Genomic DNA, 22,892 nt, shown 5'->3' with positions numbered 1-22,892 from the left:
GACTTCCTCCAGGATGTTCACTTGAGGCAAATCCAAACACACTGGAAGGCAGGGTCTGGGTGTGCAGAGGACTCAGCCCTCCCCAAATCTACCGGTGTGAAAGATGCACAGCAGCCTCAAAAAAAAAGATCCTACAGGATGGGCAGGATCCCAACCGTGACCTTTTTCCTCACCACAGTGAGAGAGGGGGAGACGCTGTGTAGACGGCGCAGACGTCCCAGTGAGGAGAGGTCCCGGCTGTCTAGTTCAGTGTGGGGACTGGAGCACATACCCATGCCCAGCCGAGGGGCAGCCTCGTCAGCCTCATTTTCCATGGCCACCCAAATACTTGACCAATGTGCTTTAATCCTATTAATAACCAGCCCAGGTTGAAGCACTGGGCTGCCTAACCTTGTCAAAAGAAGACAAAGCAGGTGTGTATGTGTGTATGTGTGTGTATGAATATTTTTGTCAGGTTTATTTGGTCTTCAACTCATCTTCCTGAAAGGAGTAGGTGTCAAGTAAATAAGTAGTTAGTAAGATTGTTTTAAAAGAAAAACCGTGGTGGATGATCCTATTAAGAAAAAAAAAAGGGAAAAAAATCTAAAACCAGCATGTTGGTTTTTCAAATTCTGATTCGTAACAATACATGAATGTGGGATGCCTGGGTGGCTCAGTTAGACCACCGACTCTTGGTTTCGGCTCAGGTCATGATCTCAGGGTCGTGAGATCGAGCCCCGAGTCGGACCCCACGCTCAGCGGGGAGTCTGCTTGAGATTCTTTCTCTCCCTCTGCCTCTCCCCCTCCCCCATCACGCTCACACACATGCACGTTCTCTCTCTCGAATAAATAAATCGTTTTAAAAAATATATGAATGTGCTTATACACTGTCCCACACACATTTTATTTCTCTTCCTACATTTCTGAAGGGATTTCAGGCACGAAGATCACACTGCCTTCGTGCGCTGGCTTCACAGAGTGGGAGATCACAGAGTCGGAGCAAGGCCTGCAGTTCACCCAGTTACAAAGCTGGTCTCATGGTCTCGGCAGCCCTCAGAAGGTTGTGGAAAGGGCCTGACAGTGCTTCTGCAGGGAAACAGTTGCGGGGGGGTGGTGGACAAGCTTTTGGAAATCCCTAATGAAAACTGGCCCACGGAGCCCTCCCTCCCTGACATAAGCACTGATGTTGGTGTGGCCACAAGGTGAGCCCGGAAATGTGATAGGACTCCCAAGAAATGTCATCTGTATAGAGCTGGAAGCTGCTCTGATCTTATTCCTCTAATTCTCTTTATTACTAAAATGTTCAAAATATTAACCTCACTCTGGATATTAAATTAATTTGGACAAATCACAATTGATGCCAATTAACTGTACTGAAGAGCGTTTCCTCTCAATACTACAATTCACAATTGCACATAATTGCAATCTAATTTATTTGCTTTAATTAATATTTGATTTATTTAAAAAGAGATGGGAGAGATTTTTCAAGAGTGTCTTTCTGCTGACAGTGTTTTGGTGCCTAAAAGGGAGCCTTTTTAATGCTAAGGTCATTTTTTCTTATGTTCCAGTGAGTTGGGTTTCAGGAGGCTCTGAGCAATCACAATACAAACAAGTTGATCCGGGCTCATCCATCACCCCTAATCCCATGACATTAAAACTCTGCAGTTTGATGGCTCTTGCAGAGAATAATTTTACATGAATTTGTCCTTTCTGTTCGTGAGGTGGACTGCTCATTCCCCATAAACAAGGCAGGCCCTGGCACAATTGTACAGTCCAAATTTGGTTTTGGTGCTCTTCATGTTCCTTTCTTTGACCCCCTTACCAGTACCTCCCTGCACCCACCCCCAGGTCCTCACCCCTCCTACCACCCTCCCTCCAGCCCACCAGATGTAAGCCAGCTCCACACTCTGGGGAAAATTTACTAGTCCTGAGTTCTGGCAAGTCATTAGGGTCCATCTGCGGGAATTAATTCAGAAGAAAATCTTACGTGACTGATAATAGCTCTCAGATAATATAGCTCTATTTTAACCAAGATCTTCAAAGCTTCAGACATGTTTAAAGGTGATGGAAATGTTACTTGCTAGTAGCAGATAGAGGAGATTTTTCAGACCTCAACAAGCCTTTTAGAATGCTTTAAATTACATGACAAACAAAAACATCACAACTCCACACACAATAGAGGCAGGAGGATTTCCAGTTTATTGAATCCTGATTCAATTTTTATTTCAAATATTTATTTTTGGGGCGCCTGGGTGGCTCAGTCGTTAAGCGTCTGCCTTCAGCTCAGGTCATGATCCCGGAGTCCTGGGATCGAGCCCCGCGTCAGGCTCCCTGTTCGGCGGGAAGCCTGCTTCTCCCTCTTCCACTCCCCCTGCTTGTGTTCCCTCTCTCGCGGTGTCTCTCTCTGTCAAGTTTTTTAAAGATTTTATTTACTTATTTGACAGAGAGACACCACGAGAGAAGGAACACAAGCAGGGGGAACGGCAGGCAGAGGGAGAAGCAGGCTTGCCGCAGAGCAGGGAGCCCGACTCGGGGCTCGATCCCAGGACCCTGAGACCATGCCCTGAGCTGAAGGCAGACGCCTAACGACTAAGCAACCCAGGCACCCCAATTTCAAATATTTATTGATCGCCACTATGTGTCCCATACTGCACCAAAGGCTAGAGATAAAGGGAAATGAACCCTATATTTATGAAATTTTTCCCTCCCCAGTCTCCCTAAAACCATTTGTTTGCCTGCTTCTCTGTCCCACACCAGACTGTGAGGTCCTCCCGGCAGCTCCTCTTCACCCCAGGAGCCCCAGTGCCTGGCAAACAGTTTAAACTCAATACTGAATAGATGCTCGAAATGAAGAACTCCAGGGTCTAATAACATTTGGGGAACACTGGCTCAAAAACATGTTTCTGAAGCAACCCACAGACTGGGAAAGTTATTTGCAAATTACATACCTGATAGGGCACTTTTATCCAAATTATATAAAGAATTCTTAACACTCGGGATGCCTGGGTGGTTCAGTCAGCTTAAGCGTCTGCCTTCAGCTCAGGTCATGATTCCAGGGTCCTGGGATCGAGCCCCGCATCGGGTTCCTTGCTCAGCCAGAAACCTGCTTCTCCCTCTCCCTCTGCCCCTCCCCCTGCTCTTGCTCTCTCTCGCTCTCTCTCACTCTCTCACTCTCTCACTCGCTCTTTCAAGTAAATAAAATCTTTCTTAAAAAATTCTTAAAACTGAACAAAAGGGCGAGTAACCCACTTAAAAACTGGGCAAAGAATCTCAATAGCCATTTCTCCAAATGACACACACAAGATATGCAGATGGCAAATAAGCACATGAGAAGATACTCCACATCATCAGTCATTAGAGTAATACAGATCAAAACTGCAAAGAAGGACCACTTCCCAACCACCATGATGGCTGGGGTCAAAAAGATAGACACTAACAAGTGGAGAAATTGAAACTCTCCTCTATTGTTGATGGGAGTGTAAAATGATGCAGACTCTTGGGAAAATAGTTTGGAAAATCCTCAAAAAGTTAAACAGTTGCAGTTGAATCCAGCAATTCTACTCCTAGGTATACACTCAAGAGAAATGAAAACATACGTACACACAAAAACTCCCCCAAGAATGTTCAGAGCAGTTAGTAGAGCATTACCCATAATAGCCAAAAGGTGGAAAAAAACAACCCAAATAACCGTCCATTGAAGATTTCATAAACAAAATGGGCTATATTCATACAATGGGTACTATTTGGCAATGAAGAAAAAAGAACCAAAAACTGATTCATGTTACAGCATAGACAAACCTTGAAATCCTCATGGTAACTAAAAGAAACCAGTCCTAAAGGACCATCTATTGCAGGATTTCATTTGTATGAAATGTCCACAATAGGCAAGTCCATAGAGACAGAGCTGATTAGTGCTGCCGGGGTCTGCAGCGGGGGAGAATGGGAAAGTATAGGGTGTTTGCGGTGATGAAAATATTCTACAGTTCCTTAGTAGTGCTGGTTACACAACTCCATGAAAATACTAAAAATCAATGAATTGTACACTGGAAGACGAAACTCATGGTAGGTGAATTGCATCTCAATAAAACTTATACAAAGAACAGTTTCTCTTCCATAGGACTTTTCAGTGGGTAGCAAATCCTCAAGATGGGGGTATGGTTTGTATCATATTTAGGGTTCTCATTTGCCTGGGATCGAGGGTGTTCCCAAACATACAACTTTCAGTGCTAAAACCGGGAAAGTCTTGGGTGGCTCAGTCAGTTAAGCATCTGCCTTCAGCTCAGGTTATGATCCCGGAGTCCTGGGATCAAGCCCCGCATTGGGCTCCCTGCTCAGTGGGCAGTCGGCTTCTCCCTTTCCCTTGCTCCTGCTCTCTCTCTGTCTCTCCAATAAATAAAAAAAAAATCTTTTTAAAAAATGGGAAAGTCTGGGCGCCTGGGTGGCTCAGTTGGTTAAGCGACTGCCTTCGGCTCAGGTCATGATCCTGGAGTCCCAGGATCGAGTCCCGCATCGGGCTCCCTGCTCAGCAGGGAGTCTGCTTCTCCCTCTGACCCTCTTCCCTCTCATGCTTTCTATCTCTCATTCTCTCTCTCTCTCAAATAAATAAATAAAATCTTTAAAAAAAATGGGAAAGTCTAAGACAAACTATGCAGTATTGGGGTAGGCCCCAAATATTTACTTATACCAAAAAACCATTCAGTGTTTATCTGAAATTTAGGAATTCTGTATTTTTATTTGCTAAATCCGGCAACCCTAGTTTTAAAAGATGATCCAATTCACCTAGATCAAGTTGAAGCAGAGATCTAGAATTAAAACTGATTACAATCAAGGAGAGACCAAAAGAGTTTGAAGTTAAGGAAAAAGAGGTCCCAAAGCATTTTATAACCTTGGCCAGTACTATAGCAAAATAGTGTTGTGGGAACCTCTTCAAACCAGACGAAAATTCTCTCATTTCCAAGATCTATAGCAAAGGGTTCGTATCAAGGTCTTCCTAAAAAAAAATGATATTAATAAATAGTTACGTGAAATAATGTGTTTCTTAAAGGTATTTCGTCTTGGATGAAGCTCAAATTAAGCTTCCTCCCAGCAGCTGAGTACATGATGAATTGTATTATAAGTAAGTCTATTTTTAGCCCACTAGTGCTTTGGCAGACAGACTGTTAAAAATAGAAGCAGGCCTAGTAGAGTAGACAAGCTGGGGAGCTCTTTCTTACTGATTAATGAAAATGAAGCCAGTTCTCTGAGTCTAATGGTTGGAGGGAAGGTGTATGCAGCTGTGATCAGGTTAAAAGGCTGTGGCTTGTAATCTGGAAATCAGTGTGTCACGTGTCACTGAGGCAGAAGATGGTAACATAGCTCTTAACTCACGCTCCGTGGAAATGCTCAGATACTAGGAGTAGAGGGTTTGCGTGTTTAATCAGGTGAGAGGCTGGTATTTTAAGAATCACTTATGTTTCAGTCCTGTAGACCTCCTGTTTCCCTCTGTTATGACTTGGTTCATTGACTGTTCTCTGTTCATTGATTGGTCATCCTGGTATTTCTCAGCACACCGGGTTAGTGGCCACTAGGGGGCACCAAAGCGCCCATCCCGGAGGAAAGCATGCAGGTCGCCGAGCCTTTGTGGCTTGCTCCTCAACACCTAGGTGATCATGCCAGGCTTCCCTTTGAGCATCGATGCCCACACTGTGCATTTCAACAGTGCAACACAGTGGTTGAACACGTGGATTTGGAGTCACCCAGGCAGGGATTCCAGACGGAGCTGGATCTCCCACTTAAAACCTTTGGGTCCTCTTTAATCCATGCACAGGCATTATAAAGTACCTCCCTCAGAGGAAGGTAGTAAGAATTAAATGAAATAGTGCCTGGAAAGTTTTGGGTTTAGTTTTATTTATTTATGTAATCTCTACCCTCAACGTGGAGCCCGAACACACGACCCCAAGATCAAGATCACACGCTCTTCCAACTGAGCTAGCCGGGCACCCCAGTACCTGGAAAGTCCTTAAAACCCAATGCTGTGCCTGGTGTGTGATAAACGTTCAGTTCCTGGGTACACCCTGGAAGTCCTAGGGCGGTGTCAGGTGCTAACAACATCAGAGAGAAGACATTAACTTCCTTCTGTTCCCTTCTGTACTGGGATCTCTTCCCCCTTCCTCTGTCCTTCCACAGGGACACTGAGACCTACTCCGTTCTGTCAATTCAAAGGTCTTCCTTCTAGCAGCTTGCCAAAAATACCCTATGTCCCTCAAAGTTCATTCTATCTTCTGTACCCCAATATTTCCCAGGGTGGTTCGCAAGCCACCTGCATCAGAATCACCTGGACCTACAAAGTCGAAGTTTCTGGGGATGGAACCTAGGACTCTGCATTTTAATGTTTCCTAACTGACTCTTATGCACCATATCCTTAGTGATTTTTTTTTTTAATAGAGATACAGTGCAGATTGGTCTCAACCAGCTGTTAGGAGGGAAATTCGCTGATTATCTGATTAAATTAATTCACACTGAACTGTGAAGAACAAATAAACTCCCCTTTCAGGAGAATTTGCATTCTGACATTTTGCAAACCTTCACGAATTTCTAATTGGTGAACCACATGGGATGGATGTTTAAAGAAAATCGACCTTCCTCATGACCCACTTCCTGGGGGGAAGGCTTTATATGCACGTTGAAGGGAAGAGTGTGGGACTTAGGAGCGCATTCCTGCTGCCCTCGGCCCCCTGCAATTCAGTGGCAGGTTGGGGGGGGGCGCGGAGAGGAAACAGGAAGAACCCTCTCAAAAAGCCCCACCTCCTCAGCTCTCAGTCCTCCGAACTCATGGAAGGACAGAATGGCCTGATGGAGAAAGGACCCCGCTGCTGTCCCTTCCGCTCTATTACAGAGACGATCACGACTCTTCTAGTTTATAAGCTCTTCAGTTTAATTTTTTAATATGAAGCTGCAAGGGGGCGATTGTTCCCTTGTTCCCCTTTCCTCCTCCCAGACCACTTCTCCTCCCTCTAAAGGCAAGCCTGGCCTAGGCCCCCGTCCTTGGGCTTCCCATCTTCCCTTTTACAGGCCCTCAGATGAATTCTAGTCTCATGGGTTTAAATACCCTCTGTACAACAGATGACTCCCACCTATGAAACTCCAGTCCCCACCTCTGCCTTGCACTCCAGATCCTTCTGTCTAACCACAGACTCTCATCTCCACCTACATGTCTACTGGCAGCTCACACTTTTAACAGGTGCAAAACTACACTCCTGATTTTTCTCCAAAATAACCTGTTTCTCCCCTAGTGGTCCCCATCCCAGTAAATAGCACCCCACTCGCCCAAATGGATCAAAAACTTTGGAGTCATCCATCAATCGATCAATCTCTCTCTCTCTCTCTCTCTCTCTCTCTCTCTCTCACACACACACACACACACACACACACTCTTCATCCAACCTATCACCAGATCTTGCTGCTCTACCTTAAGAATGCATCTTGCTTCTGAGCCCCGTCTCTCCACCTGCACCCCTGTGAACATCGCCTCTCACCCAGAACACTTCATTGCCTCTTGTCCCCTCTGCTTCCACTGGTACCCCTACAGTCTGGATGCCACACATAGCCACCATTGAACCTTGGACCCCCTCCCTCCCCTTTTCCCTAAACTCCAGTGACTTCTGATCACATTAACACCAAAATGCCTTACTGTGGTCCTCAGCTCCTACCAGACTTGTCCCATCCACGTTGTTGGTCCATCTCCTATGTCCAGTACCCTGGCTTCTCTGCTCTTCCTCCTGCCCTTGCTTTTGATGATGTCTCCCCCTGGAAGCTGGAGATCCCTCAAATATCTCGTTCCCTCGCTTCATGCAGAGAACCCTTCCCTGACCACCTACCCACAAGATAGCCACTCTCTTCTTATCCCGATTTCTTTTTCTTCATAGCACTTAAAATCACCCGATATATTACAGTATATATGTGTTTGCTTATTGTTTCTCTCCCCATTTGAACGTAAGCTCAATGAGAGTAGGACTTATACTCTTTTGCCCACCACCCTAGTACCTGGAACAATGCCTCATACATCATATGTGCTCAATTAATATTTGTTGAATGAATGAAGCAAAACTACAAATGTGAGTAAAGATGGCTACTGACAAGTGGTTTCCAGACTATATTGAAGGTCCTATTTATTAGGAGAGTTGGAGGAAAGAACGGGATAACTAGCCCCTTTCTTCCCCCCACCCAACCCTGTGTTATTTTATGGTGGCTATTCAAAGATAAGGCATGTCCCGATTTCATTCCCTATCTCAGTAAGTGGTCATTTCTGGAGTGCTGGACCTCCTCTTTGCCAACAAGAAAATCTCTTCTTTATTCCACTAAGCACTCAAAAGTTATGTATTAACAATTACCAAGTCACAAACTCAGCTTTTACTCACTTATGTACATAAAACAGAGTTAATGAGATTAGGCAATAGGAAGCTTTTCTACGGCAAAATTATATTAATGGGATTCTCCCAGGGGCTAAGCTGCTCCCTCTCTGAAAGTTAAGCACATCCCAGAAATCACATTAAAACTCTTTCAGGCCTCCCTGGGTCTCGGGGGTCGAGGGAAGGGAAGCCTGATGTAGCTTCACAAAGCAGCTTACTACGCTCAATGTTTAACTATGGGTGGGAGAATCTGCCTTGTGACTTTTTTCCTGTGCCTTAAAGAAATTTATAGTATTTTTTCATGCCAAAGCTTGTTATGCTGGGAGCCGTTTCTCATAAATGGCCCCCACAAAGATGAGCTTAACCTGCCACATCAGTAGCTGCTCCATAGAGCGAAACAAAAAGCAAAAATGATTCCTTTGCAGGAAAGAGCTGGAGTGAAGGAAGGTGTCATCTTACTTATTCTCTAAGAATATGATCTTAGCTTGAGCTCCCCCATAGGCGGACCCTGAAACAAGAAATCAAGGGTGAGTAGTGTGTTAAGGAAGAGATCCCAGAAAACACTGGTGGGGGGTGAGAAAGTGAGACAGGAAAGGGAGGGCAGCCAATGTGCTATCATGCAAGTGACTGTTTGAGTAACTGGAGCTCAGTCTTCTCATCAGTCATGGACTAAGGACTGCTGGCGGCAAGGGACAGTGATATCCTGGCATTTCCAGTCTGCCACATGGATAGGCAAGGGAAAGCTCCTTGTGTCCAGAGAAAGTCCTCTGGCAAAAAGATGCCGGGGCTGGCAGTTGGACATTGGTCCACTGGGCACTGACGTGGCCAAGCCCAAGGAGAAAGTGGTGGAGAACCAACAGCCTCTGCCCTGAGGATTGGCTTTTCCAAAAAGCACTTGCCTGAAAATGGATGTTCCCCCCATAAAGTCAGCTTGGGTGTGAACAAAGCTTAGCAGGAGAACTGTGAAAAGTTTTCAGTGAGAAGTGACATCTTCGGGATATGTTTCGAAGCAGGTCACCTTGGCTCAGGGTAATTGGTGGGGCTTTCTGAGCTGGGCTTGAGTTTTGTTTGTGACAACTCTCAACAGCCTAAGAGTCAGAACAAGTTACAGAGAAAAGTGGATCTGGTGTACCTGCCTGAAGAAAGCAGCCCTGGCTTTCATTCTAGAAGCTCCCAGTTCCCCTGGGGTGGCCATCAGAAGGAAAGCCACCTGCTATGGGTTGACCCTCCTTCACAGAGCCACACTGACCACTCTTTCTAAGACCAAGAACTTCAGACATATGTACACACACATACCTGCTTGCTCAGGGTACCGTGAGAGTAGAAACACAGCACTGATTAACTTTTTCCTATTTAGACAGAGAGAGACACAGCTAGAGAGGGAATACAAGCAGGGAGAGTGGGAGAGGGGGAGGCAGGCTTCCCACCGAGCAGGGAGCCCGATGTGGGGCTCGATCCCAGGACCCTGAGATCATGACCTGAGCCGAAGGCAGACGCCCAATGACTGAGCCACCCAGGCGCCCCTAGACATGTTTTTAAGATACCTCATCCCTTTGAGCAGTAGAGTCTAATTATATAAAAGTATGTAATAGAAAAGCACATACATTCAAACAAATACCAAAGGCCTACCATGCACCAGGCATTCCACTAGATCATGAGAATACGAAGTGCCTGGTTCTTGTCACTGAGGTTCACCCAGTGCCAGGAAGGAGGATACCCTTGTCACAGAAACACAAGACTCTACTGCTGTCATTGGCATACATGAGAACACCGCACAAGCAATCATGTGTAGGCACGTAGATATCAGAGGCCTTAAACTACCCTCGACAATGTTTGGAAAGCATTCTCAAAAGGTATTTGGGTATTTGGGACGAGTCTGAGTTTTCCAGGAGAAGGAAGAGGGGAGGTTCCTCTCTAAATTGTTTTCATTGATTAATCTGCTGAAAATCCCCACACTGACTTTTGAAAAATCAAGTTCATGTCAGAAAGTCAGAGCTGAAAAGGTAGAAGGAAAAGGAGCAGTCATATGTGTTAAAAAATGAGATTTAAGTAAGTAAATTTTAAAGATTTTGTTGGCTTGATTCAGTGATTCATGAATAAGGCAACATCTCATCTTTCAGATAGAAAGGAGCTCGGAAGAGCTATACAATATGAAAGACTTTTATAGGGAGAAGGGGGCAGAATAAGAAGGTTCCTAGCAACAAGTAGACTGTTTGTGGCAAGGTCACCTTCCTTGAGGGTCTGGAAGGGGTCTGTCAGGCAGATTACCTCATGGTACTGACCAGTTAATTCCAGTCTGGTGGGTTTAAAACTCCACCCCTAGAAAAGGTTAAAACTGAAATTAAGTTGGGTATCAAGTCTGTGGGGACATGGGCTTAGCACAAGTGACTCCATTTTGGACCTGTCTCTTTTTTAATACATGAGAGTTTCACCTCAAATAGAGACGACTTGAGCCTGACTAAAGTCAGAGAACAGGACAAACAGCCACAAGTATACATATTATTTAAACTCATGAAGTCGACCAACTAAAAATTGGGAGAGAAAGAAAGTGAGGAGGAATGGAGGCAAATTCTCACTTTTCTAGAAGAGACTCAACAGATATTATCTAAACATGATAAATTAATAGATAGGGGACTATTAGCATACTATTTCAACTATTGAAGGAGCTACTGTAATAAAACCGGAAGCTATGAAAAGAGAGTGCCTCCCGGGAGTAAGATTCAGTATGAGAAGGGGAGCAGTGAGGCGGCTCTTCTCATCACAAGACCATCCCCAGGGTTTCTTTTTTTTTTCTTTTTTTTTTTTTAACAATACGCACAGAGTGCCTTGAAAAAAATCAAAATTTAAAAATTCAAGGTACTACACTCCACCTAGTATGTTGTAACCGTCTCAAAGCTATGTAAGTTCAATCAGTTTTTCTTATGAAGGAGCAACCCTAATTGTATTTTTCAGAGGTCTTCTTTCCTTCTCTCTTCTCTCCTCATTCAGTCCTTGGGCTCTGGAAACATCTAAAAGGAGTATTTCACAGCTTAGCAGAATAGTGTGGAAGGCATCCCACTGCCCTACCCCTGCAGGGCTTAAAGGGGGACCCTAAGGAAGGCTCTGAGTAGTCACAGGCCATTAGACCCACTTACCTTCTTCATCTGTGCCCCATCCCCTTCCTGCCCTGCACTACAGCCCCCTGCAGAGCTCGGGGGAAAATGCTCAGTCACCGCCTCCAGCAGTAGCCCCGCCTCCAGCAGTAGCCCCGCCCACAGCTCCCAGCTGGATGCTTACACTTACGCGCTGAAAGCACGCCCCTAAATTGGCTGTGTTGGTCCCTTTGGAACTGAGTCAGTGCCTCGCCCTCAGTGGGTTCTCAACACCCGCCTGGTGAAAACCTCACTGCCCAGAGCGGAGACAGATTGCCAGCAGGAAGGAAGAGATTCCAAGCCAAAGGCCACAGAGCGAGCAGCAGGGAAGCCTCCTCTGCCCCCCAGTGCCTCAGCAGCCAACCGGGTTCAGGCGGACCGAGAGGACCGCCTTTGTACCTCGTTCCGTTCGTTGTTCGCGTACCCGAAACGCAGACGGAAGGGGGCTCCCAGGACGGCCTGGAGGGGGCGTTGCGTCTGCTTCCCTGCCTCTGGCTGATGAGGACAGACAAGATGTGGTGCCAGGAAGCTCACCAGCAACGCCCCTGTGTGCCTCACACTCTGCCACAGACCAGAGTAGGTGGCCTTTGAATGTTCATTTAATTTTTGTTAATGACCCCGCGGTAGATCATTTCTGTTTCTACCATGTTTGCTGGACAAATCTGCTGAGCCTTTCTGCTGATCTGGTGCCGTGCCTGTGGGTACCCCAACTTTCCTCTCCCATTAGAGACCTCCAGTTGCCAAAGTAAGAGTCTCAGGGTTTTTGTTTGTTCTGCTGTTTGTTTTTAAGAGTCTGTTTTGGACGATCCCTGGATTGGCATTCTATTGTATTGGCCAAGCGCCATTTCCCAGAATCACAAATAAAATCATCAAAGTCGGGTTGGAGGTTGACAAGCCTTTCTACAAGCCAGAAATCTGTTCCCTATCTATGGAAGAATAATGTCCTATTACAGTGAACAAGCAATGGACAAAGGAGAAATGGTGTGTGCTGTGGGGAGCATTATTCAGCCCTCCTATCTGTGACAGCCACCAAAGGCACCAATAATGAACAAAGAGTTACAGTGTAGACAGGTTGATGGGAAACATGTTGGGGCCGGCTCTTACAGTGACTTAAACAGCTCCTACCCTGCTTTGCCCTGATTCTGGGATCTATCTGCTGGACTTGTTGAATCACTTTTTTTTTTAAGATTTATTTAAGAGAGAGAGAGAAGAGCAGAGGGAGAAGCAGGCTCCCCGCTGAGCAGGGAGCCCGATGCGGGACTCGATCCTAAGACCCTGGGATCATGACCTGAGCAGAAGGCAGATGCTTAACCATCTGAGCCACCCAGGCGCCCCTTGTTGAATCACTTTCAACAACACAAGCTGATCCTGCTAACCAGGAATCCAAGAAAAAGAAAGCGAGTTATTCTTTCCCATTGTTAATAACTTCTTCCAGTCCTTATGAGAGTGTTCTTCTTTTGCAATACTTTGCGTATCAATCACAGATTTTCTTCTCCGGGCTCGTTCATTGAACAAGAACGTATTGAGTGGTATATTGCAGAATACATGGAGTATATGTGGACGTGCTAAGGGATGCTTACAAATACACACATGGCTCTCCCTTTGGTGTGCTCACTTTTCAGACCATCTCCTAATCACCCTCTTAGAAAAACAAGCACGAATCCATGAAGACACTGAAAATGGCACAATGTTTAATTTCCCTTTCCTTCCAAGGCATTTAATTTTCAAAATGATAATAGAGCATTTTTTCTAATTATAAAAATAATGCATGCTCAGCTCACTGTAAAAAAAAAAAATCAGTACAGAAAGTAAAGAGCATCCTAAATCTATCATTCAGAACTTAATTAGCATAGTGTGGGGTAGATCCTTCCATGTTTTCTTCTATGTATATATAAACATTTCATTTTCAAAAAAGGATCACACATTCTATTTAATAACCTGCTGTTTTCATTTAATATGTTATAGATGTCACTCCTTTAATTTGGATCTACATTCATTTTTTTTGGATCTACATTCATTTTTATTTATTTTATTTTAGAGAGTGTGCGTGTGCACACACTGGTAAGTGGGGGGAGGGGCAGAAGGAGAGAATCTTCAAGCCGACTCCCTGCTGAGCGCAGAGCCTGAGGTGGGGCTCCATCCCACAACCCCTGAGATCATGACCTGAGCCAAAACAAAAAGTCAGTCTCTCAACTGACTGAGCCACCCAGGCACCCCTAGTTCTACATTCCTTTTAAATGGCTATATGAGGGGTGCCTGGGTGGCTCAGTCAGTTAAGTGTCTTCCTTCTGCTCAGGTCATGATCTCAGGGTCCTGGGATCAAGCCCCACAACAGGTTCCCTGCTCAGCGGGGAGCCTGCTCCTCCCTCTGCTTCTCCCCATGCTTGTGCTCTCTCTCTGGCTCTCTCTCTCAAATAAATAAATAAAATCTTTTAAAAACATTTAAAAAATGGCTATATGAAAGTACCACAATTTATTTATCCAAGCTCATATTTGTGGCATTAAGGTTACTTTCAATTTTTTGTATGATAAACAATCTTATGTGTACAACTTTATTGTTATCATAGTATATTCAGAGCATTTTTTACAAATGCTCATTAAATGCCATTCATTGGACCACAAGCTCACAACCTGGTATTATTTGAGACCCTGTCTCATCTGTATAAAGCAGAGAAAGGAACAGAGTGACAGGCAAGACTATCTCAAGACTCAGAATTATCTCGGTGAGCAATATCAAAGTAGAATGTTCAAGAAAACAGCAAAGGAGGATCCTGTTTGCCTTTGCTCTTTGTTAACTTTGCAGTAGTACTCAGGGTCATAATCGCTGAGTTGTTTGGGTTTTTTTAAGATTTTATTTATTTATTTGACATTGAGAGAGACAGTGAGAGAGGGAACACCAGCAGGGGGAGTGGGAGAGGGAGAAGCAGGCTTCCCGCTGAGCAGGGAGCCCGATGTGGGGCTCGATCCCAGGACCCTGGGATCATGACCTGAGCCAAAGGCAGACGCTTAAGGACTGAGCCACCCAGGCACCCCTGAATTGGTTTTCTTATGGCAAAACAGAATTAATGATACTACCTGCCACTCAGGGATACTTGTGCAGATTGAACATCATAATGTGCCTAAGTACTTAGCACAGTGCCTACCTACAGTCCGTGCTCAGTAGAGGTAGCTGTTATCATCATAGAGAAACCTTAAAATCTCAGCCAGTAGTCTTCCAGGGAACAAGGATCACCGTTGATTTCTAGGCTTTTCGAGGCGATGTCCTTACTGGGGACATGATTTGACTCCGGGTGTGACCACATCCATAAAACAGTAGACAGTCCTCTCCTGGGGTGAAGTCTGTTGGCCCCTCCCTCCTCCCCCAAGCCAAAGGCTTTCCTCAAAAGGGAGTTGTATTTCCAGCTCTTGGATGTAATCCTTGGTGCCCATAAAACCCTCAAGAGTTATTTTTAAGTGCTCAATTCCAAAAAAGCTCTTACAGACTATATGAGTTTTTTGTTGTTTTTTTGTGTTTGGTTTTGGTTTTGGTTTTTCTGTGTGTGTGTGTGTGTGTGTGTGTCAAAATAGTAAAAACTTCACAGGGAGGTCTTAGAACTGAGGTCTTTCTCACTTCTACTCTAGTTCATCTCCTCTCTGTCTTTCCCCAGGGAGAATGAGTGTTAAACCCTGAACTTGATTCCTCAAACAACTCCATAAAATAGGTACTGTGTCCATTTCACAGATAAGAATGCCAAAGCTATGGCAAGTAAAACTATCTGTCCACATCCAGGAAATGGCCAACCCAAGATTCAGACTTTTCTCTGATTCCAAAGCCCAAGGGCTAACAACCTTAAACTTGAATGCAAATGGGAATCACCTGGGAATTAAGTCCGGCCAAGATCCTGGAATCTACATAGTCACAAATACCCAAGTGATTGAGATCCAAGAAGATCCAGAGGCCACGTCTGGAGAAGCACTGCCCTTGGCCATACAGCATTTACAAAGCCCCTTTCTGAGGCAGGGCCCTCTAAGGCCATAGGATTTTTTTCTCCTGGTCATCATCAAAGCAGCTTTACCAAAACTTCAGTACCCCTCACGATGGAGGGAGCCATGTGTATATTTGCAGACTTACAAAATGGATCCCAGAACTGTGGTTGGGACACACCCGGTTTCTAGGTGATTCTGCCTTATCTGTTGCAGTCATCTTTATCACCTCCCCAGGATAGAGTCAAGTCAATTGCAGAGGCCTTTTCGTCTCTGGAACCCTAATCCTCCACCCTCCGTGCCATCATACCTTGCCCCTACTGACCCAGGTGGCTTTGCTCTGTCACAACAGGCTCTCATGCATTATGTCAGTGTGAGAGAACACGGTAAATTGGGAATATCTGTGATATTGTATGTGTAATAGAGGCAGTGTGGGGTACAGCAGTCGTTCAAACTCGAGTCCGCGAATCCTTGGAGAGCCGCCAAGGTACAATGCAGAGAAGGGGTGGGGAAGAGGGGAGAGCCGGGGCAGGGTGGCTTCGGGGCCAGAGACCAAGGCAGCTGCCTTCAATTCTGCTTCTTACGTAGAAGTGGAATCCCTAAGAGAATCACTTGACAAAAGTTTTTCTCTGGGGAAAAGAGAAAAGCTGGTGGAGAAAGAACGTGAGTCTAGCCCAGAATTCTAATCCAGGTCTTCGGCTAACTAGCTGGATGACTTTGGGCAAACTTTGTCTCCCTGGCCCAGGGGAACTTACCTGCCAACAAAGAAAACCAAAAGGTTGGCCTTGTTGATACCCGTCTTAGTCTGTTAGGGCTGCCATGACAACGTGCCACTGACTGGGTAGCTTACATGGCAGAAATAGATTTCCTCACCAGCTCTGGAGGCTGGAAGTCCAAGATCAAAGATGTGGGCAGGTCTGATTTCTCCCGAAGCCTCTCCCTTTGGCTCGCAGATGGCCATCTTCTTGCTGGGTCTTCACATGGTCTTTGTTCTCTGCGTGCATGCCCCTGGTGTCACTTTCTTTTCTTAGAAGGACACCATTCCTGTTGGGTCAGGGCCCCACCCTTATGATCCCAGTTTAACCCTAATTACCTGCTAAAAAGCCCTATCTCCAAATACAGTCACATTTGGAGGTGAAGGCTTCAACATAGGAATTATGGGGACACGATTCAGTCCATAACTAGGCCTAAGGCTCCTTTCAAAAAGCACAGGGAGGTTTACTAAGCATCTTCTATCTGCTGAGCCCTGATCTAGGTGTTTGGGACACAAAGGCTTACCAGCAGGGGCCTTTGCCCTCAGAGGGCTTGCTGTATAGAAGGACTGGGTAGCTCTGATATGGGATGATGGGGGCAGAATGCAGACCTTCCGGGGAAGTGACTTGAGAAGACATTTGAAACATGAGAGGGTGTTCAGTGGCTAGAAAATGGCGGGAGGGTGCTTCCAGGAGCAGGGAGGCAGGCCTGGAGGATCCATTCTGAGGCCTGCAGGTCACATTAAGTGGGAGGGGAGGGACCCCTGAGGGGAGGCTGGAGTGGTGAGGAAAGGCCCTGCGAGGCCTGGTGGGTGTTGTTGAGCTACGGGGTTGATTCCATAGCAAAGTCTCCCCTAAAAAGTTTTCAGCAAAGCATAGTCTTTTCACTTCTGCATTGTAGAAAGCCCTAAAATTCTCCAATTCAAGTGATCTCTGGCTCTCCCTTATTACTATGTCATTTGTGGCTAACCGATGTCAGCCAATCAGTGATGGATCACACATTTACTAAATGCATTAATTCTTGGCTACTTCTCTGACAGGGGCAGTAGAGCGTGAGTGTGGGTGTGAGTGTGTGTGTGTGTGCGCACGCCCATGTGTGTGTGCTTGGTCAGACCTTCATTATAAATTGCCTTCTGGACTCTGCGGTCCGCTTCCCTTTGGTCTGGAGAGGAAGCATATATCATACTTGAATGTTTTATTTCATTACAACAAACATCCATATGGATAGTTAGGATGAGGGCTATTAAATTTGTGGTAATAATGGCAACGGAAAGTCTCACGGCCCTGAACTCCCTGCTAACAACTCACTCAAGTCCATATCCTGAGGAATAAAAGCTTCCTTGTTTCCTGGAAAAGAGAACGAGTTTAGGTTTTGAAGAGCTGTGCCTTATCATAATTTCACAGAAGCCTGTAGAATGGTTTGGAAGAAGACAGGAGAGCATCAGCTGGGTTTTATTAGGTAATCATTAGCAAATCCCTTTTTAATAACACCGATTTTAGTACCCTCTAAGAATTTTTTTTTAATAGTCCCTTCCCTCTTGTAAATTCTGTGCTAAAAGAGGACAGGCATTAAATAAAGCTATCTGATGCACAAATAGGGGTTTACCAGTATACATCACTCAGGTAATATAATTAAAAACAAAATCTTTCCCCCGGAAAACCTCTCTATAACACTAGTAGAGAAAGAAAAACTCAGTGCTTAATTATTAAAAAAGCATTAAACCAGAACATGATGCACGGCACAGGCAACCCGTTTAGAGAAGGCAAAGACAGAATGCAATTTCACCTTTTTATAAAGCCAAGCAGATGCAACCCATTAACATACATGTCTTTAGGATAAAAGGTAACTAGTCCTCACGACCATTTATTATAGACCATTCACCCTAGATTTAGCTGGTTAATTGAGGGCGACCATCTGGGTTAATTGGTTTTATGCACAGGAAAAATAAGCTCGCCTTATCTTCATGACAGAGGAGTCATGACTTGGAGCAGGTGCCGCTGAAGGTAGGCTCCTACCCTCCCACAGAAACTGGGAGATGGGGGAGCTGTCTCCCTTGACGATTACATTTCAAAGAGATGGCTCCTGTCCTTGAGAAAGACATTCCTGAGTCATAAAGCTGTCAAGAGCCTTATATAGTTTCTAAGAGGATTTACACACATTGCAGACACAGAGAAAATTTACAATTGTAAGATTTCTAAATGCTCTAAGAAAAGTAGAGTGAGGGGCTAGCTAGGTACAGACCTGGTAAAACTCCACCTCGCAGCAATAACAATCATACTAACAGCAGGAAGAGTTCACATAGTACTCACCGTGTGGGAACTTATTTAACACCCACCGCAGCTGTATAGACAAGACTAGTCTCCCCCCATTTTACACATGAGGAAACTAGGCCAGGTCATGTGCCCAAAATCACAGAGCCAGTAAGTAGTAAAATTGAAGTTCACACCCAAACAGTCTGTGTCCATTGTCCCCAGTCTGAACCATTGGGCCATCCTGTCTCTGGGAAAAGTAAATGTTTCCATGATTTACTGTTGGTTAGTATATGTATGTGGTATTTCTGGAATAACATAGTGCTACTTCTACGATTGTGCATTCAAAATAAAAAACTAACAAACCATAAAAACAACCTGCCAATATTTATTGACCTCTTCCTATTTGCCAGGTTTTCCTGTTAAGACATAAACACCTTATAAGCATCATCTCAGTCACAATCTTCAGGAAGCCCTGGGAAGGGGGTACCCCCATTTTTCAAGTGAAGTACAGAAATGTCCAAGAACTTCTCTAGAGTGACCCAACCAGTAAATGGTGGAATTAGAATTCAAAGCCAGAGAAAATGGCTTCAGAACACATACATTTAGAAATAAATTGTATGCCTCCAAGAAAATCAGGAAATTTATATTATCAAGGAAGGCCAGTTGACTCTCAAGAAAGTGGAGAAGAGAAAGCCTGTGAATTTGAGCTTGTTGAAAGAGAAAGAGAGGGAGGGAGGGAAATGATACATATTATCAGTCTTACCCTGAACAGGAAGGGGAAGAAGCTCAGAGGCAGATGTGTGAGGCTGAATATTCAATATCAACAGAGACAAATTTATTATTTTGAGAAGTCAACACATTTGGGTTTCATGATTTGCAATTTCGTGTGTGGTAATACTTAATTTGGTTTTGCTTTTATTTATATTTGTAAAGGATTGTCATGACCACATAGTGAAGTGTTAGTCATGAGCTAGTTCATAAAATGCAAAGGCAAAACAATCATGAAAAATTTCAGAGGAGTGCAGAGAAGTCGCTAAGCTGGGGCTGGCACATTAAGATTGACACAGGATTTATTAGTTCTTGTGCAATGCACTAAGAATTGAGGATGCTGACGTCCTACCCTGCCATGCATATGTTTTTTGGGCTTCATTAATAAAAGCCTTTCAGCCTGTATGCAATATGGAATGGCTTCATGTTAAAACTGGACAGTAGATATTATTAGGATTAACAAACCAGCACCAACATTCTATTGTCAACACTTCTACCAAAGAAATGTGCCTGTTTTCTTGCTGGCAATAGATTCTGCAGTATTTCTCAATGGGGACAAGAGGAAGAAAAGAGATGTTCATGAATTAACACTCAAAATTCCTTCTCATGAATTACTTCCTAGAAAATGTCACATGAGAAAGCATTGAGTCTGATGTCAATGTCCAGTCATCTGCTGCACACAGGACTAGCACACAGGTATCAGCACCTGATTCTTAGGCCACTCTCTGCCCCTTCTCAGTTCGAAGATCTACGGGAGTAGCCAGAAGAATAGTTTAGCAAATATCCTCCAACTCTCCGTATGAAAATCAATATCTCAGAACTAAAGGGAGGTAGGACACAGAAAAAGATAGCGAGAAAGGCAGAGAATATAAAGATTTTTTTTTAAGTTTATTTTTTTAAGTACTCTCTGCACCCAGTGTGGGGCTCCAACTCACAACCCCGAGATCAAGAGCCTCATGTCCCTCCAACTGAGACAGCCAGGCGCCCTGGTGTTTTGTTTTGTTTTAAGAAAAAGAAGAACCTAGGGGAAGAAAGGAGGAAAATGTGGCAGGACTGTCTCAGATGGTACATTTTTCATTTCCCAGATACCTCTTTACATATTTGTACTACTATATATGTAATTAAAGCCAAGTGTTAAGATCTCTATCTGCGGGCGGCGGGTGAGAGAGCCCCTCACCCACCTCCACTCCTTCATGGCAGTGGAAGGAATGGAAAGCCTCTAGAAATCCACACTGAGTTTGCAAGTCACTGAGTACCTCTCCTAAGTTGCTCAAGATTTGTTCCGTCAGGTTTTTCATGAATGCCTGTGCCTGTTTTGGTTTCATTCGACAAACACCTTTTGAGCACCTATGATATCCCAAGCACCTCATTAAGCTGAGAATGCAAAGGTGAAGAGGACACAGTGTCTGGCTCAGGCCGTGCAGTGCAGCACCTTGACATCACCTGGGAGATAGACGTGCAAATTCGCAGGCTTTACCTCCGACCCACTTAGTCAAATTCTGCATTTTTCACAAGATTACCAGGTGATTCTGAGACATATTGAGGTTTGAGAAGCACTGACCTGGTGGATTATTGGCAGGGACAGGGAGGTCCTCTTCTATTTCTTAACTCCTCTGTTGTGTCGACCGAGAAAGAATTCCCTGAAAATTTAAGCCAACGGGCATTTATTTGGGCAGTTAGAATTGCAATTCGGGAGACACAGACTCAGGTAGAAACCTGACTCTTGTTCTGAGGAAGACAACAGAAGGGGCAGAATTATAAAGGCTACAGGTCAGGCGTACAGTTCTTATTTAGGTCCTCTATATAAAACAGAGATTGAAAGTAGGTTAACTAGGGGGCACCTGGGTAGCTCATGAGTTAAGTATCTGCCTTTGGCTCAGGTCATGATCCCAGGGTCCGGTGATTGAGCCTCTCACTGGGATCCCTGCTAGGCTGGGAGTCTGCTTCTCCCTCGGCCTCTCCCTCCGGCTTGTACTCTTTACTTGCACACCACCATCCCACTCTAGAATCTAGACGGGCTGGTGACTGGGAGGTAGCTTCCTATCCGGCTGTCTTCCTACAGTGCTGCGGTCGGGGCTCGGGAGTGTGCTGGTGGGGATTGTGAGTGGGACAGTGGCGTGCAAGTAAAGATTTAGCACGTGAAGGTGAAGTACACCCTGGCTTTCATCAACCCACTGGTCAACTACACAACAAACAACTACAACAAATTCAGACCCTCTGATCACCTATAAAGCCAGTGGTAATCAAACTGCAGCCAAAATCAGTATTGGACTTTTTTTCTTAATTCAGTGCCAAAGTATGTTGTGAGCATGCATTTATTTTCAGCCCAGATCCAAAACCCCTGTGGTCAGAGGGACAAACTAATGATCGCCTGGAGAGAGACTATGGCTGCAGTAGGAAAGTGGAAGTTGGGGTTTCAGATGTTGCTTCTCTAGAAACTGGGTCAAGAGGGAAAAACAAGTCAGAGACAGCGGCACCCTCTCTGCCTCGGGAGCACTGTGTCAGCTGTCCAGCCACACTGGTCATTTACAGTGTACTGAATACAGCAAATCTAAACCAGCCCGAGAAAGGGCATTTGCCCACTGTTCCAGCTCTCTACGCCGCATTAACAAACTATCCCAAAACTTTGTGGCTTAAAACCATGCAAAGTTCTGCTGGAAAAACTCACACCCATTAGGATTGCTACTGACAACCACTTTTGTTATATCTCACAATTGTGTGGATCAGGAATTCAGGAAGGGCCCAGCTGGGCAAGTCTCCTGCTCCATGTGGCATCAACTAGGGTCACTTGGCAGCCTTCAGCAGGTGGCTGAATGGCATGGAGGGTCCAAGATGACTTCACTCACATGTGGGCCCCTTGGAATAGAAGGCTGGAGAGCCGGGCTCAGCTGGGCTTCTCTCCCTCTCCATGTGCTACCACGGCCTCACCCATGTGGTCGCTCCAGCAGAGGAATCAGAAACTGCCTGTACTCAAAAGATGTTCAACATCACTAATGATCAGAGAAGGCAAATCAAAACCACAGTACAATGTCACCTCACACTCATTAGGATGGCTACTGTTACATTACAAAAATTCAACTCAGTACATCTTAAAGATTTAATTGGCTTTATTAATCGATTCATGAGTTGGGCAGATCTCACAAGTAGAGGGGAGTTCCAAAGGGGTACAGAAAAGAAAATGTTTTTAAAGGTAGAGAGGGAGCAGAAAAAGGGAAATTACTAGCAAAGAATCCATTGTTTTAGGCATGGTCACCCGGGAGAATGGAAAGGGTCTGTCAGTAAGTTTCCTTCTGCTGACCAGGTAATTCCCATGCTGACTGGTTAAAGGTTAAAATTGCAGTTAGGTTGGGGCTTCCGGCTGGCTCAGTGGAGTGTGTGACTCTTGATCTTAGGATGTGGGTTCAAGCCCCACATTATGTGTAGAAAGATTACTTAAAAATAAAATCTTTAAAAAAAAAATTGCAGTCAGGTTAAGGATTAAGTCTTGGTTTACTGAGGGCACCTGGATGGCTCAATCAGTTAAGCATCTGCCTTTGGCACTCGTCATAATCTCGGGGTCCTGGGATGGAGCCCTGTGTCAGGATCCCTGCTCAGCAGGGAGTCTGCTTCTGCCTCTCCCTCTGCCCCTCCTCCCCACTTGTGCTTTCTCTCTCTCAAAT

General features: G+C 45.0%; 1 protein-coding gene and 1 long non-coding RNA gene across 4 annotated transcripts in view; one reads left to right on the top strand and one right to left on the bottom strand.

Moving 5' to 3' along the window:
* Positions 1 to 22,892, top strand: part of LHFPL3 (LHFPL tetraspan subfamily member 3) — a 576,078-nt gene that overhangs the window by 546,926 nt on the left and 6,260 nt on the right. The window lies entirely within an intron of this gene.
* Positions 933 to 22,198, bottom strand: LOC141373839 (uncharacterized). The gene is made up of 4 exons (XR_012380180.1): positions 22,080 to 22,198; positions 20,795 to 20,873; positions 19,849 to 19,981; positions 933 to 1,065 (listed from the first exon to the last, which is right to left on the bottom strand). It is a non-coding gene; the product is annotated as an uncharacterized lncRNA (long non-coding RNA).

This window comes from Callorhinus ursinus, unplaced genomic scaffold, assembly GCF_003265705.2.
Source record: "Callorhinus ursinus isolate GAN/ISIS: 27379988/994484 unplaced genomic scaffold, GSC_fseal_2.0 scaffold12, whole genome shotgun sequence".
Taxonomy (NCBI): Eukaryota; Metazoa; Chordata; class Mammalia; order Carnivora; family Otariidae; genus Callorhinus; species Callorhinus ursinus.
The sequence above is the reverse complement of the archived record's forward strand: the minus strand, read 5'-3'. Positions and strand labels throughout refer to the sequence as shown.